The sequence below is a fragment of the Cervus canadensis genome, chromosome 15 (assembly GCF_019320065.1).
Source record: "Cervus canadensis isolate Bull #8, Minnesota chromosome 15, ASM1932006v1, whole genome shotgun sequence".
Lineage (NCBI taxonomy): Eukaryota > Metazoa > Chordata > Mammalia > Artiodactyla > Cervidae > Cervus > Cervus canadensis.
Genome location: NC_057400.1, coordinates 6,823,758 through 6,839,896, shown reverse-complemented (window position 1 = coordinate 6,839,896; position 16,139 = coordinate 6,823,758). Strand labels below are relative to the sequence as shown.

Genomic DNA, 16,139 nt, shown 5'->3' with positions numbered 1-16,139 from the left:
TCAAGGTGAGGGCTGAGGTACCAGCTAAGGTTAGAGCCAGGTGCCCAGGGAGCCTTGCGGCAGAGGCAGTGGCGTGCTGGCCGCCCGGCCTCCGTGCTGGCCGCCCGGCCTCTGTGCAGACCGTGTCTGGGGCTGCCCTCTGATGGCTCTGGGACACGTGCAGGGAGCATGACTTGGGACGCCCCCAAATTGTAACAGGCCTCCTCCGTCTATGGTCGTTCCCTTTGGGTCCTTCCTTGGTCACTGGGCTGACGGTCACTGTCCACGTGCAGTGGGGGCATGTACTCCCTGGCAGAGAGGTGGGGGTGCAGGGGCTTCTGCAACCAGTCAGGGGGCTGAGCTTGTTGAATCCGGAGCTGGGTACAGATGGTGGGTGGGCCTCAGAGAAAGTCCACCGGGCCCACCCTGGCTCATGCCTGTGTACAGATGGGTACACCCCCCCCACACACCCCTCATAGGAGCTCTGACCGCAGTCACGAAGACCAGAGCCGACGATGAGGGAAGCTGAGTCAGTGGTTACCGAGCGTGGGAGGACTTCTGGGGGAGGCAGAGATGGGCTGTGGAAGGGTGGTGAGAGTGGCTTTGCCTTCCAGAGCCATCTCTGGAGGCTGGGATGTTCGGGTTTCCCTGCTGGCCCCGCAGCCCCCTGGGCAGGGTTTTCCATGTGGGGTTGTCAGCAAGGGCTCCCCAACTCTGAGACACCACCTCCCACTGCCCCGACATTGCCCCGGGTCCACAGCACGCCATCCTTGCCCTGCTGGACTGGCGAAGCCGCCCTGCCCGCCCCTTCCTGGGCCGCCCCGCCGCCAGCCTTTGTTCCTCTCGGCACCGGCCGGGGCCCTCCTCCTCTCTCACCCTTGTGTTTGGCAGGATCCTCTTGGCTTTTTCTTGCCTGGTTCTGCAAAGCTCCACCTGTCATGGGACACACCTGGCCACCTGCTTCATTCTGCTGCGTTCCCACTTTGCCCAGAAGTCCTCTGAAAGCCTCTCCCCATTCAGGGCCTTGGTTTCCTGCTCTGTAAGACGGGACAGTACCATGTCGGGGATGGAGTATGAAGATGGTTTGCCGTGACCTTCGTGGAGGCGCCAGCACACAATAGGTGCTGCTAAATAAAGCAGTCAGTCTTCCCTGCTCTCCACCTCCGGCCGCTCCGGCGGAAGACACTGGACGTGCGGGCACCTGGCCTCTCCGGGCACTGAGGAGCAGACAGTGGGGCGCTCCAGGGAGGGAGGGGAGGCGGAGGGGCATGAATGGCAGGGCGCCCCTCCCGGTGCTGGGTGCTGTCGGAGCAGCCGGGAGGAGGCCGGGAGCTGCGACTTTCCTGGGAGACAAGGAGGTCATGGAGGTTGTTGGGGGGGCAAGGCCAGGCCTTGATTGTGGAGGGGCAGGAGGGAGTGGACGGAGGGGAAAGGGGAAGAGGCTTTGGGAGAGACTCTGGTCCAGGCCTCCCTGCCCCCATCACCCGTCCTGGGATGAAAAGGGGAGCATTTGGAGATGTCTTGCACTCGGACTGGGGAAGGAAGATGGAAGGTCTTTCCTCAGGACCCCAGCTTCCCTTCCCCTGTGCCCGCCCACTTCCTTGGGTTGAACTCCAGTCCTACCCCAACCCCCGTCTGTCTGTCTGTCTGCTGGGTGCCGGCTGCTTTCCCTCTGCTTTCCCTGCTCTCAGCTTCCAGTGGGCAGAGCTTTGAGCAGCAGTCACGTGGGGAAAGGGGAGGGGGCAAAGCAGGCGGCGCCTTCCATGGGCCCCACTCCCTGGGTACCCCCCGCCCCAGGGGCCTGAATCCCCGGCACGATGCCCAGCCACTGGCCTGTGGTCGGCATAGCATCATGAAACGACTGCTCGTTGGATGCTGGAGTCTCCGGGTGTTCAGTGAGTGCCCGATCATGCCCCTCTACCCCTGCCCCTCACGTTTGGGGTCCAGGATTTGGTGGGGGCAGGAGCGCCGAGCCTGGAGGAGGTGACTGTCTCCACCCCCATCAGGTTATCTTTGGGCGTCTCAGCACATTCCTGGAGGCCGCGTGCTAGTGGGTGTGTGGCCCAGGTGCCGTGTGTCTGAAGGTGGAGGGGGTGAGGGGGCGACCACAGGAGCAGCCGTGTCGCTGATCCACGTCTGAAATGTGCTGGCCTCCTCCAGGAAATGGTTCACTTTCCTTCTCACTGAGTTTGGCAGCCTTTGGGGAATTTTGGGAGGGAGGGGGGACCCTGGAAGGAAGCCACCGGGGGACCCTTTGTTTCCTCAGAAGCCCGAACACAAAGAAAGGATGAAGTGGAGGTGGGGCTGCAGAGGGCTTGTTTTTTCCCTTCAGAGCCGGCCAGCCCGAGTCAGAGAAGGAGGGTGTTATCTTGTAATCTAGCGCTTTGTTCCTTCTGATGCTCTGAAGGTAGAGGGGGATTTCAGCAGCTGGGGGTAAGAGTGGGCGGAGGGCAGTTTCTGTGTGAAACAGAGGCAGGCGGGTGGGTGCTGCGATGCCAGGCTTCATGGTGCCCCTGGGGTTTAGGTGTTGGCCTTCTCACAGGGAGACGCCCAGAGAGATGAAGGGGCTTGCGTGGCATCACACAGCAGGTATTGATAGGGCTGGGCTTTGAACCCAGGTCTCCATGGCTCCAAAGTCCTGCTGAGGCATCCCCCTTAATGTAAGGAACAGCAGGATACACACAGGCCCCCTTCCCAGTCTTGTTCTGGATCATTCCAGGCCTTCCCTCCATCAGTGTTTACCTTGACCACATGCCAGCCATGGTCGTGCCTTCTGCCCCGCGTGCGGCTAGCTTAGTGAGGGGGTGGCTTCCAGGCGTCGAGTGTGAGTGCTGGGGACTTGGGGAGATGCTGTCCTTGTGGTGGGGCTCCCAGCTGCCACTCAGACTGCTTTTGGGTGGGACAGGGAGGGCTTAGCTCCAGGGGGAGCGAGAAGACCTCTCTGGGGAACCAGGAGCAAAGTCAGTGGTCCCCCAGGGAGAGAAAAACCTGTTTGCCTCCCAGGTACCCAGAGGACCAGGGGAGGAAGCTCAGGACAGACTCTCAGGACTAACAACCACAACTCCCTGCTGGGAGCAGGTCCAGAAATGGGGGGACTGGCCCCCTCAAGCCCCTAGGACGACTGCTCTGAAAAAGAAAGTGAGTGTGGGTGAGGCTGTGGAGAGAATGGAACCCTCCCACACTGTTGGCAGGAATATGAAATGGTGCAGCCACTGTGGAAAAGAGCATGGGATCCCTCAAGAAGTTAAAAAGTACTGTGTGATTACAATTCCACTTCTGAGTATGAAACCGAAAGATTTCAAAGCAGGGTCTCAAAGAGATATTTGAACGCTGTGTCCACAGCAGCGGCATCCATAATAACCAAAATGCGGAAGCACCCCCAAGCGTCCACTGTTGGATGAATGAAATGACCATATACATATATATGGTTATTATATGTATGTAATAGAATACTACTCAGCCTCAGAAAGGGAATTCTGACACATGCTACTACATGGACGAACCTTGAGGATGTTAAGGGAAGTGAAACAAGCCAGTTACAAAAGACTGACACTGTAGGATTCCATCTACACACGACCCCTCATGGGCGTCAGATCCATAGAGGCATAGCTCCCCCTGGAGCTAAGCCCCAAGGAGGGTGGGAGCCAGGGGCTGGTGGGGAGGAGGGTCCTGGGAGCTCCTGTTTAACGGGAAGTGTTCTGGCCATGCAGGATGGAACGAGTTCTGGAGATGGATGGTGGTGATGGCTGTACAAGAATGTAAATGTGCTGAGTGCCCCTGAACTGTGCACTTAAAAAATGGTTGAGATGGTGAATTTTACAGTGTGTATTTTGGTTTTTTATGTTTTGTCTTTTTTTTTGTATGTTTTGTCTTTTCTTTTTTTTTGGCTGTGTGGCATGTAGGAGCTTAGTTCCCCAACCAGAGATCAAACCCATACCCGCTACACTGGAAGGCAGAGTCTTAACCACTAGACCACTAGGGAAGTCCCCTATAGTGTGGATTTTACCACAGTTAAAAAATAATAAGTTAATTCAAAACAAAATATAGGAAACGGATGTGAACCAAGGTCTCCTACAGGCCAGATTGGCAGTGAGCTCTCTGCATTGTGTTACTCGTGTTAGCTGACTCTCCTGCAGACAGGAAAACTGAGGCTCAGAGCCCTGACACGTCTTGCTTGAGGTCCCTCGGCTCGGCTGCAGCAGGCCAGGATCTAAGTCAGCCTCGCGTTCTGGCTGAGAGCTGGCTCCAGCGCATCACGCTGGGCTGTAGCATCAGGCGCTCAGTCTGCTGGGGCCTAATGATTTCAGCTGGGGCTTCTCCAACCCACAGGACAGCAGAAGAGCACATGGAGACATGCAATTGGTGGTGAAAACGTGTGCACAGATCAGAGGCCTGAGTCCGGGAGAGTTAGTCTTAGAGGAGGGGCTGGGATTGGATGAGACCTAGAGGGCGCCTCCCTGCACCCAGCTTCCCGAGGGGTAGGGCTGCCACACACCATCTCACTGAGCTCCGCTGTCGTTGCTGGGGGGGGGGCGGATTCTTGCATGCCCTGCGGGGAGTCACTCTGTCCAGGCCGGCCACTCTGGCTTCCCTTCGCAGCAAACCTTGCAGCCGGGGCTTGGACAGCATTGGTGGGTGTGGACCATTGAGATCTGCCCACCCAGAGACCCCTGGGCTTGGGCGGCATTGGTGGGTGTGGACCACTGAGACCTGCCCACCCAGAGACCCCGGGGCTTGGGCGGCATTGGTGGGTGTGGACCACTGAGACCTGCCCACCCAGAGACCCCGGGGCTTGGGCGGCATTGGTGGGTGTGGACCACTGAGACCTGCCCACCCAGAGACCCCGGGGCTTGGGCGGCATTGGTGGGTGTGGACCACTGAGACCTGCCCACCCAGAGACCCCTGGGCTTGGGCGGCATTGGTGGGTGTGGACCACTGAGACCTGCCCACCCAGAGACCCCGGGGCTTGGGCGGCATTGGTGGGTGTGGACCACTGAGACCTGCCCACCCAGAGACCCCGGGGCTTGGGCGGCATTGGTGGGTGTGGACCACTGAGACCTGCCCACCCAGAGACCCCGGGCCTTGGGCGGCATTGGTGGGTGTGGACCACTGAGACCTGCCCACCCAGAGACCCCGGGCCTTGGGCGGCATTGGTGGGTGTGGACCATTGAGACCTGCCCACCCAGAGACCCCGGGCCTTGGGCGGCATTGTCACATTTTGCAAGTAAAGATACAAGATGCCTAGCTGATCTTGAATTTCACCAGTGAATAATTTGTAGCATAGATATGCTCCCAGTATTGCATCTCTAGTTGATGTGGCAGCCATAGTACTCTTGGGACTTTGTCCACTGAGGGAGGGGCAAGTGAGCGGATGCTCTGGGTGTTCCAGATCAGGGGCCTGCTGGCGTTGGTCATCAAAGCCTGGGCCCAGCCTGTCACAGCTCTGCTGAGACAGCAACAGACACCACCCCGTGTGAGTTGACAAGGCGGACAGCAGGGGCCCTAATCACTTAGGTATGAGTAAGATGGGCCATAGGCCACGCTGCTCTGCGAGCCACGCGGGGCCTGCAGTGGAAGACTGGCACTGTTGAAACGTTGGGGGTCTGTGTTTCCGACGCTGGTCGCGGCATGTGTCTTCTCTGTTATGTGTCTTTGTCTCCCGCCTGTCTTCTCAACACCTCCAGACAACCCTCTGGCTGCCCTTCTCTTGTGTCCACCAGCTCACACCTACCTCATCAGGGTGTCTCCAGTTCAGTGAATGGCACTCTCTCATAGTGGAGCCTCCTAATCGTATTCCTCCAATCCCTCCATTCCCTCATCCACACACCCAGCCATCTGCCCACCTGTCCATCCACCCAATCAATTGTCTGTTCATCCATCCATCTACCCATCCCCCCATCGAACCACTCATCCATCCATCCTCCCACCCATCTACCCACCTATCCATCCACCTGGCCACCCATTCATCCATCCATCCTCCCATCTATCCACTCACCCATCCATCTGTGCACCCATTCATCTGCCCATCCCTCCATCCACCCATCCATCCTCCCATCCATCCATCCATCTACTCATCTACCCCCCCATCTATCCATCCATCCATCTACCCATCCAGCAGATTCATCCACCTACCCTCCCATCCATCCACCCATCCATCCATCCATTCATTCATCCATACAGCCAGCCATCTACTCATCTACCCATCCATCTACTCATCTACCCGCCCATCTATCCATCCACCCATCTACCCATCCACCCTTCATCCACCCATCCTCCCATCCATCCACCCATCCTGCCATCCATCCACCCACCCACACACCCAGCCATCTGCCCACCTCTCCATCCAGTCAATCAACTGTTCATCCATCCATCTATCCATCCACCCATTCATCCACTCATCCATCCATCTACTTATCTGCTCATCTACCCATCCCTCCATCCATCCATCCATCTACTCATCTATCCATCCATCTATCCATCCACCCATCCTCTCATCCATCCACCCACCCACATATCCATCCATCTGCCTTTTCATCCATCCATTAGTTAACGGGCATTTCACTGTAGCAGGCACTTTGATGTTTAACATCTCAGCTGTAGGAGGGACTAAAGGAATTAATATTTAAATGTAAGTGGCTGACAACAGCCATCAGACCTCCAGTGAACCGAAGGACCTGATCTCCCATGTTTCAGCACCAGGTCATCTGGGGAGAGATGGCAGCCACTCTTCCAAGGAAGCTCCCAGAGAAGACTTCAGGCTGTGATGAGATGGGAGCAGAACACTGTGGGGCCAGGAGTCTTGGGAGGCCTCAGCAGCAGGGAGCTAAGCTGGCTCTGCCAAAGGTGTGGTGTCCCCCTTGTCTGGGCACCCCCGGGAGGGGTGAGAGCACAGGCCGTGAGGGACACTGTTCCCTGACAGCTGGTGCCTGGCGGAGCTCTGGCCCAAAGCAGGTGCTCAGCAGACGAGACTGTCATCAGACAGGAAACCGAGATCCAGAGAGGGGAGGTGACTTGTCCACGGTCACATGGCCTCGCCGCCACAGGACTGGGATAGAGAGTGCGTGGACTCGTCAGGCACAGCTGGTTTGAACTCTCAACCTCACTGACCTACCTGTGAATAGGGACCTCACCTCCCTCTTGGAGTGTGCTGCAGGAAAGATGCCGAAGGGCGTTGTGAACCACTCAGCCCAGGACCTGGTGATGTGCTCGCCTGCGGGGCAGGGCAGGGCCCCGTCTCGGTTGAGAGGCTCCCCGTGGCCTCACACCCATCCCTGTGGCTTCCCCAGGTCTGGGCCTCATCTCCTGCCTGTCTAAGGTGAGGGCAGCGGCCCAAGGGGCAGAGGGCAGGGATCTGGCCTCGGGCCGCTTGACCCGTCCTGTGTGCAGGGGTCCGCACAGCCCCCGAGTTGCTTGCTGCGGAGTCCGGCCCGCGCGTCACCCACTGTGGCTGTATTTGCCTCCTGCGTGGGTTCTGGAAGGGGGTCCCAGGAGTGTGACTCGCCATCTTGTTCTTCCCTAGCCGTCCCAGTGGGGGCCCGGCCTCCCTGGGAGCCTGCAGCTTTACAGGGGCCATACTCACCTCATTGCCACTTTCATTTTGTTCCTGTCTACCCAGTTTCTTCTTGGCCATTGTAAAGAATTAAAACTCCCCAGAAAAATGGATGCTAGAAAAGGGACTTTTCCCCAAGCCCCAGCCTAGAGATGTTCTTTTTTGGGCCATGCTGAGACCAGGGCTCGAACCCAGGTTCCCTGCGGCAGACATTGTAATATTTTGATGGTCTTGCTTCTGGAGGAGAGACTCGGGGCTGGGGGTGATTCTGCAGATAATAGCTTGCTTTCTTTCTAAAGCAAGGGTCTCCCAGCTCAGGGGTCCCTTATCCCCTGCCAGTCACCCCCACATCCCTCAGGCCACTGACCTGGTAGCCCTGTCCTACTTTCTGGAGCAGCTGCAGGGAAGAGATGGGGCTATGCATAAAAAAGAAAAGCACATTAAAAAAGTGTTCCATGAAAGAGTCATGGCCGGGGGTGGGGGATTGGCGTTAGGGGTGGGAGGGGCAGAGTGACAGTGTCTGCAACAGCAGGTTGACTGTGGGGCCCCTCACCCGCTGCTGGGCCAGGGGCTGAAATGCAGTTCCAGCCCTCTCCCAGGAGCAGGCAGGTGGTGATGAAAAGGCCGGGGGTTCCCTGGACCACACTGCTGGGGCCGCGGTGGGGGTGTGGGAGGAGGGAGGAGGGGGCCCCCCGCCAGGATTGCTGTGATTGCACTGGGGCGAGAACAGAGCCGGTCAAGGCCAAGCACCAAGCCTGGCTCTTCCCCTTGGTCCTGTGGGCCCCTGAGGCCCAAGGTCCTCATCTGTAAAGTGAGGAACAGCAGCCCCATAGGCCACGGCAGAGGGCATGAGAGAGCGAAGGGCAGGCTCCGCAGTGCAGGCCCCTAGCAGGCATTGAGCTGCTGGAGAGGAAGGACTTTCCTTGGCCCTTTTAGGTTCTGGTTGGCCTAAGAGTTAACTAGAGATTAGCAAGAGAAATGAAATTTAATTACGTACATACAGGGCCTCTCTACACATGTGAAGCCCCAGAACAAGTTAGGTAGTTGAGGGTTATATGCCATTCTAGAGGAGAAGGGGTAGGGTGGGGACTTCAGAGAGGAGGAAGGTAGTTTATAGGAAGATGAAACGAGCAAAAGCTGGTAAACAGATGCCTGCTGGGCTGTGCAGTGACATAGGGACGCAGCGGTCCTCTGTCCTGTTACGGTTTTCTATAGCGATGGGTCATCCTGCGACAGGTCCTCCCTCTAAGTTTGTTTTTGGCCATGCCGAGTCTTCGCTGCTGCAGGTGGGCTTTCTTTGGTTGTGGTGCGTGGAGGCTCATCTCTGGGTGTGGTGCACAGGCTTCTCATCGTGGTGGTTTCTCTTGTTGCACAGGCTCTAGGGCACGTGGGCCCAGTAGTTGCGGCTCGCGGGCTCTGGAGCTCGGGCCTGGTAGTTGCAGTGCACGGGCTTAGCTGCCCGGTAGCATGTGGGATCTTCCTGGACCAGGGATCGAACCCCTGTCCCCTGCATTGCAAAGCAGATTCTTAACCATTGAACCACCAGGGAAGCCCTATCTAAGTTCTTTTAAGCAGTGAGGGGAGGGTCAGAGTCTTTTGGGCCTTGACTGTTTTTAGCTCAAAATAATCTTCAGGCCAAAGAGACACACTTTGGGTTGGCAAAGTTTCCTCCCCTACATAGCTGACATCACTTACTTCCTCATCCCTCTTCCTCACTCAGGCTTTGGTGTCCTCGCGTCCTTCTTGTCTGTCTGCCTTGCTGCCCAGAGCTGGCTCGCTCCATGGGTCTCATGCAGATCAGGAGAATGTCTGGGCTGGGAGAGAGGCAGGGCGTGTTCACCCTGTGAGAAGGGGCTGGCTTCCTGGGAGACTGCGGAGGGTTGAGCTCAGCAGAGGATGCAGGCACTTGGATCTCATTTTCTCTCTTCCTTGTGGGCCTTAGCAGCACCCTCCAGGGCTTTTTCTCTGGTTACCTGGAGGTCAGTACTGGATCTTGGCAGTGGTTTTCTGTGCAGAGTTTCAGAAGCACAGAGCATGTGTCCACAAAGTTGGAAGGGGAGAGCATGAGCTGGCATGTGGTGGGGTTTAGCCATAAAGATGAAGACATTACTTAATGACAAGACAAACTTGTCCTCATTTCTAGGGAGCTAGCTCATGGTAAGCTGTGATGGCAGAAAGATAAGTGCAGCTGATTCAACTATTCAAAATAGCAAGGATTCAGTAGTTTTCTAACGTGTTTCCCATGTGGATTAATTTCTCTTGGAAGATGAAAACATCTCCCCTAGCTAATTCCCAGCAGAGCAATTCCTGGGACACCTGGTTAGTTCCTGCAACTGAGCTGGAGCTGTAGAGACCACATAGGAAAGTGGTAATGGGGAAAGAGAAGTTCTAGATAAAATACTTGGCAAAAGTGGTCGAGACCACACCTGGGAAGTCTTTTTTCAATGACAGGAACTAAATTGAACACCAAAGTCAAGATTTTGAATACATTTGGGAACCAGGGACTTTTGTTGGTAGCTACCAGCAGAAGGCTACAAGGGCAAGAAAGCTTGGGACTACTCCCCAGGCTTTGGGAAAGGATCCTAAGAATGCATTACTGGCACCTTGAATGAGAACCCAGGAGCTTAAATCTTTTCCCAGGGAGGGATAAGTCACTCGATCCTAGTTGTGTAAACTAAAGATCTCTGGTCCTTCCCTAAAAACTTCCCATGGCCTAAGACTTCAGCTTTTGGTTTTAGACGATGCAAACCCCCAGGAAGGAGTGGGTACCCACGGAGCTGTCTTCGGTCATTTATTCCTGCATGCAAATGAGCCCATGAGACCTGTTCCTGAGAAGAGGATGAGGTAGCAGGAAGCGCAGGGCACTGAGAGCTGAGGACACAGAGGAAAGATGATGCGAATGCTGGAGATGAACCCCCGTTTGGTTTTGCTTTTACAATAGATTCGTCCCGCAACCGTCAGTGGGTGAGAATGGCTCTTCACCGTCTACAGATCAGCAGCTCCCCTCTTTTTCCTAGTGGAGGTGGTCACCAAGTATCAAGGGCCCACAAGGATGGAGGAGCTTGTCAGACTCTTTCTAATAATATCATCTATTTATGTAACACGGCAGCTCATGGGAGCAAGTCTCTTCTGCTGGCTGATGTTCTAGGAAATTGGCCAGCTGCTCCATTAACAGCCTCCCTCCTACTGCCTGGCTTTTGAGCACCCGTCTCACTGGGGTCAAGACATCTCTGGGGGTCCCAACTTCTAGCCTTGCCTCTGCTTTTTCTGGGAGTTGGCCGGAGGATCTTCTTTTTCGTCTTCAGTACTTTTGCTCCCCTCCTCCTTCAGTCTTCCCAAGTCTCCTGAGGCCAGATTTCTCTTCCCACCTGTGGCCCTGTGGACCTCACTTTGTCTGGACCCTAGAACAGCCTTCTAACCCCGAGGCCCACATCTGCCCCTTCTATCCCATCCTCTACACAGTAGTGAGAGTGGTCTTTCCAAAACCTAAATCAAAGCATGTCAGCCTCTGGGCTTGAAACGCCTCAGTGGCTCAGAGTCACAGCTGGAATAACTTCAGTCTCCGTAAGACCTAGACGCCCTGCCTCCCTCTGCCGTCGCTGTGGGCTCACTTCCCTCCTGGCCCACGGCGCTCTCTCTGCAGCCCCCGCCCCGGTCTGTTGTCAAAAGGACCACACTTTTTTCTGCCTTAGGAGTTTGTGTAGCTTGTCATTCCTCTCAAAATAGTTACTCCTTCCCCTCACTCCCAGCCTTTCCTGGGATTGATTCCTTTGCATCCTTCAGGTCCTAGCTGAAATGTCACCTCCTGAGAGGAACTTTTCTTGATCACTCAGTCTAAATTAGAGTTATTTATCTAATTTAGTTTTATTATTTAGTTAATAATTTAATTAGTTATCTAATTTATTTATTTTTTTATTTTATTTTTTTTAATTTAATTTTTTTTTTTTAGTTATCTAATTTAAATTAGAATTATCTGGGATTCTCCAGTCGCTTGTCTGTTCACTGGTCCTCTCATTTGAGTCGCTCACCAGTACCCCCCAGCCTGGTACACATCAAGGCCTGGCACCAGTCAGAGGAGGCTGAGCTTTGCAGCCAGAACAACCACCCACCAACTCTCAGTACCTTCAAACCACAAAGGTTTATTTCTCAGCCACGCTAAATGTTCATCGCGGGTTGGGGTAGGGGGTCAGGGGGTGGGGCAGGGGCTGCTCATTGCAGGGGCCTGGGCTGATGGAGCAGCCACACTCCCAGACATTCCCAATGGCCATAGAGAGGCGTCTCTCATTGAGAAATTCTCCACCACCAAATGATGTGTGTGTCACTTCCACTTCCAAATCACTGGGGAGAACTCGGCACGCAGCCTCACTCAAGCACAGGGAGTTGGAAGGTCAAGCCTCCCCAGCACCCGGGAAGGAGAAGTGGAAATGTACATCAGACGGCGCTCAAGACTCACACAACACTCAAGTGATGCTTTTGGGCAGGGGGTGCGGGGAGCATCTAGAATGTTCTTTCTAAAGCTGAGAGTGGCCTTTCAGGGTCCTGCTGGGGACCTTGTATCCCTGCTGTTCAGGCCCCTGGTGTGTGGGGAGTCAGGGTTCCGTCAGGAGAAGCTCAGCAGACAAGGGAATCCCCTGAGGCCTGACAGGAGCAGTCTCAGAGCTTCCAGGGCCAGTTACCTCCCAGAGCTCATCCCCGCTGGGACGTGTTCCCCGGCTGTGTCCTCTGTGAGACAGCTCTTCCTAAAGGCTCCTATAATAGCCTTGAGTGTACATCTAGGCCTCTGGTGGCCATCACTGTTGCAGCTAACATTTGTTAAGCATTCATCAAGTTCCTGGCACTGTACTGAGAGCTACACAAGTAGCTGCGTTTACACCCTCACATCTGCAGGGTGCAGGCGCTGCTCCTGTGAGGGTGGCGGAGGCCAGCTTCCTAACTAAGTCACTGCGAGTTTTGTGATGGAGCTTTCCCCTGAATCTGTGCTTCCTGATTCTAAACCTGTGCACTTAGTCACTACTTCATGGTAATGACTTCAAGTTTGCGTCTGATTCCCCTTCTAGGTTATAAATACTAGACAGCTTCTGTTAATTTTTAAAAGATTTTTTTATTTTAAAATTTATTTTATTGAAGGATAGTTGATTTACGATGTTGTTTTAATTTCTACTGTGCAGCAAACTGACTCAGTTATGCAGTTACATACATTTTTTTCATATTCTTTTCCATCATGGTTTATCACACGATATTGACTATAGTTCCCTGTGCTACACAGCAGGCCTTTGCTGTTTATCCATTCTGTATATAAGTGTTTGCATCTGCTAACCCCAGACTCCCACTCCATCCCCTTGGCAACCACAAGTCTATGTCTGAGTCTGCTTCTGTTTAGTAGATTAGTTCAATTGTGTCACAAATTTAGATTCCACATATAGAAGTGATATCATGTGGCATTTGTCCTTGACTTACTTCACTCAGTATGATCATCTTTATCCTTTTTGAGAAGTCTTCTACCTTATCCCGCATAGCATCCAGCAGAATTTCTGTCATATAATGAGCAGGCAATATAAGACTTTATGGAGAAGGAAATGGCAACCCACTCCAGTATTCTTGCCTGGAGAATTCCATGGACAGAGGAGTCTGGTGGGCTACAGTCCATGGGGGTCACAAAGAGTCAGATACAACTGAGCAACTAACACACACACACACACACACACACACACACACACACAAGACCAATGTGTATGAGAAGGACAAAACAGACTATTTAAAATAGTAGGGTAACACTAGGATATTCTGGTGACATTTTGTTGTTGTTAAGCCCCTTACTTAAAGACTAAGTAAAAGCTTCTGTGCTTTTTGCTTCAGCTCTTGGTAGAGTGCCTGAATCTGTTTGTTGCTTATACATAGCAATTTAATCACAGCACAAAGCCTCTCACATAATACACACAGCACCCTGATGTATAATTATCAGCAAGGAAAGAATTAATTATACCGATGCTAGCTACTGTGGATATCAAATTGAACAAGAGATAGTTTCCATCCCTAGAGATGATGGAGGCGGTCATTTAAACAATTAATTACCATAGGGTGTGTGATGGACATGCTGTGAGCTTTGTGTGGGATCAGTGGGGCCATAAGTTCTACGGAGGCAAGTGGAGTGAGGGTAGGACTCAGCTCTAGGAACGGGCGGTTAGGAAAATTAACCCAAACCCTATTTGGATCGAAAGAACAAGTTCCCCGGCTTTGGAGGACCTTAACGGGACATACTGTGGGTGGAAAACCTGTCGGCCCACTGAACTTGCTGCATCAAGGCTACGGCTGGGGTGAGGATTCCAGCCCCCGTACGTGACCTGGGCCAAGTTATTGCTGGCATCGATAGCCGCATTACTGCTAATGGGGTGTTATCAGCCTGGCGAGTCCCGGCAGCAGGCGGAGGTCCCGCCTCGGGAGGCCCTGGTCCGCGCGTCCCGCGCCGCCGCATCGTGATTTACCTTGGTTTATATCAGGCCTGACCTTCCCTTTTGCTTTCCAGGGCTCTGGCCTCGCCCTGACCTAAACCCACGGCGGGAACACCCCGGCCACCACACCCAGCGTCCCCAGACCGGCTGGGATTCCTTCACTGCCGCAGCGGTCACGTGCGGCGCGTCCGCCGCGGACAGGAAGCAGCGGGGGTGGGCGGGGCCAGGGCGCCGAGCCCGCCCCTGCCGCCCTAGGCTCGGAAGTTCCGCTTCAGATTGGCTACCTCGCTCCCGATGGGCGCGGCCTCCGGGGGGGCGGGCAGGAGAGAAGGCAGAGCGCGCTCTGGAGGGGCGGGGTTGCCTAGGCGACGCCGGGCGCGCGCTCAGGGGTGGGGAAGCCGGCAGGCTGCTCAATGACAAATCGGCGGGGCACGGCTGGGGTCCGGCCCCCAGAGGAGGCGAAGAAGCGGGCGGAGCCGGTTTAAGGGCAGGGGCGGGTGCGGGCGGCCAGGCGGCGCGGGACGGGTCCCAGGTAAGGGTGTCCGCGCTCCAGGGGGGCCCGGCTCAGGCGAAGCGGGGCGCGCGCGGGGAGCGGGTGCGCGTCCCGGGCCAGTGGCCTCTACGCCCAGTTCCGCGCAGGTCTGTGACCGAAGGGCGACCTGGCGGCGGCGGCCCCACTCGGGCGGAGATTGGGGTGGGTGTCCTCCCAGACCCGCTTGGGGCCGAGGAAAAAGGGGCGGCGCCCCGCCTTTTCCCCCCTCCCCCCCACCCCCGAGTCTGCCACTTCTTCCCTTTTCCCTCAAGTGGCCTCTGCCTCACTTCCTGCCCTTCGGGCCTCCTGCCGAGGATGGTCCACTTCCTCAGGCCCGTAGTCGCCGCTGTGGTGACGGTGTGGGCGAGTCTGTGAATGTTGCAAAAACTTGTTAGTGCCGTAGGAACTTGGCCGTGGACCGACCCAGGGCCGCTCTTCGGAAGTCGTGTGGTCTCTTTGCGGACTTGGTTTGGTCCTGTGTTGGAGACGAGCTTGAGTTTGCTCCCTATCCCTGGCTCCTTCCCGAGGGGGGCCGGCGTTGGGCGGCTTCTCCTCGGGCGCACCTGAACCTGCCCGTGCTTCTCTTCTCGCCCCCGGTAGGTCTAGGAGGTCATCCGTGGTGGATTCGGACGGCCAGTGGCAGCAACAGCTGCGCCCAGGCTCGTATCCGTGTTCGTTTTCAGATGAATCTGGAAACGATGAACTTCGTTGCCTTCAGGTGATTCTTGTAGAGAGAAGCTCTCCTGTCTGGCGGACTCATTTAGAATTGCCAGTGAGGGAGACGTGACTGATTGCTCTCATTGCAGTTACCTGTGACTTGGTTTCAACCCTCGTAGAACAGTAAACTTTCTACTTTGTCCTGGTCTCCTAACCTCTTTTGGGTGGGTAGGATTAGGTTTTGAGGATGGGTAGTGAGTACTAATGATCGGAGGGGATAGGGTATCTTTTCAGTGGGTGAATGCCCCATGTTATAAGCACGGCAGTAAGATTCTCGGATGTAAGAATTCAAACAATTTAAGGCAATGGTCCTTCAACCTGGAGCAGTATCATTGGAATATCAGATATGGGCTGAGCATGAAAGGTAGCATTGAATATTGGGAAGAACAGGAGGGTCCAGATTCTGAAACTTGATTCGATGTGTGATCTTGAGCAGCGCTTTGCTCCTCTCTCTGCTGCAGAGTCCACAGCTGGGAAAAGGTGATAATAGCTGACCTACTTGTTAGTATTAAAGTAAGGAATGTTTGAGGTGCTGTTTGTGGTAGTGGGGCTACATGGTTGTTGGGGTGGGAAAAAGGCCAGGGATACACATCTCTTCTGTGTGGTTTTGGGACAGCTAGTCTGTCTTCTGATCCCATCTGGGTCTTTCCTTCCTTCCTATTCATGTTATTTCCTCCTGGAAACTGGGTGTTCTGATCTGAGATATCAGCAAGATTTCCCAACTATGCCAAAGGAGTAGAACCTTTCCCAAGATTTCCTGTGAAAAAGAGTGGAGGGATAAGTTAATTAGATACTTTATTTGTGTGTGTGGGTGGGGGTATAGAACTGGACATCTAAAGATAGGAAAATAGAATTAGAGCTGTAAATGGGGTTTCAGTGAGTCTTGGTAGAAGGTGGAAGAAGAGTAAAAGTT

The 16,139-nt window shown here is 54.7% G+C and overlaps 1 protein-coding gene across 4 annotated transcripts in view; it reads left to right on the top strand.

Annotated features, from left to right (window-relative positions):
* RALB (RAS like proto-oncogene B) overlaps positions 1 to 16,139 on the top strand; it is a 70,235-nt gene that overhangs the window by 11,716 nt on the left and 42,380 nt on the right. Inside the window, exon 1 of one of the 4 annotated variants that reach the window (XM_043487436.1) lies at positions 14,357 to 14,509. The exons of 2 other annotated variants lie outside the window; for them this stretch is intronic. The gene's annotated coding sequence lies outside the window, so the exon portion shown is untranslated. Of the gene's footprint in view, positions 1 to 14,356; positions 14,510 to 14,859; positions 15,106 to 16,139 lie in introns of those variants that run through there. One more of the 4 variants, XM_043487440.1, reaches the window with a different exon arrangement.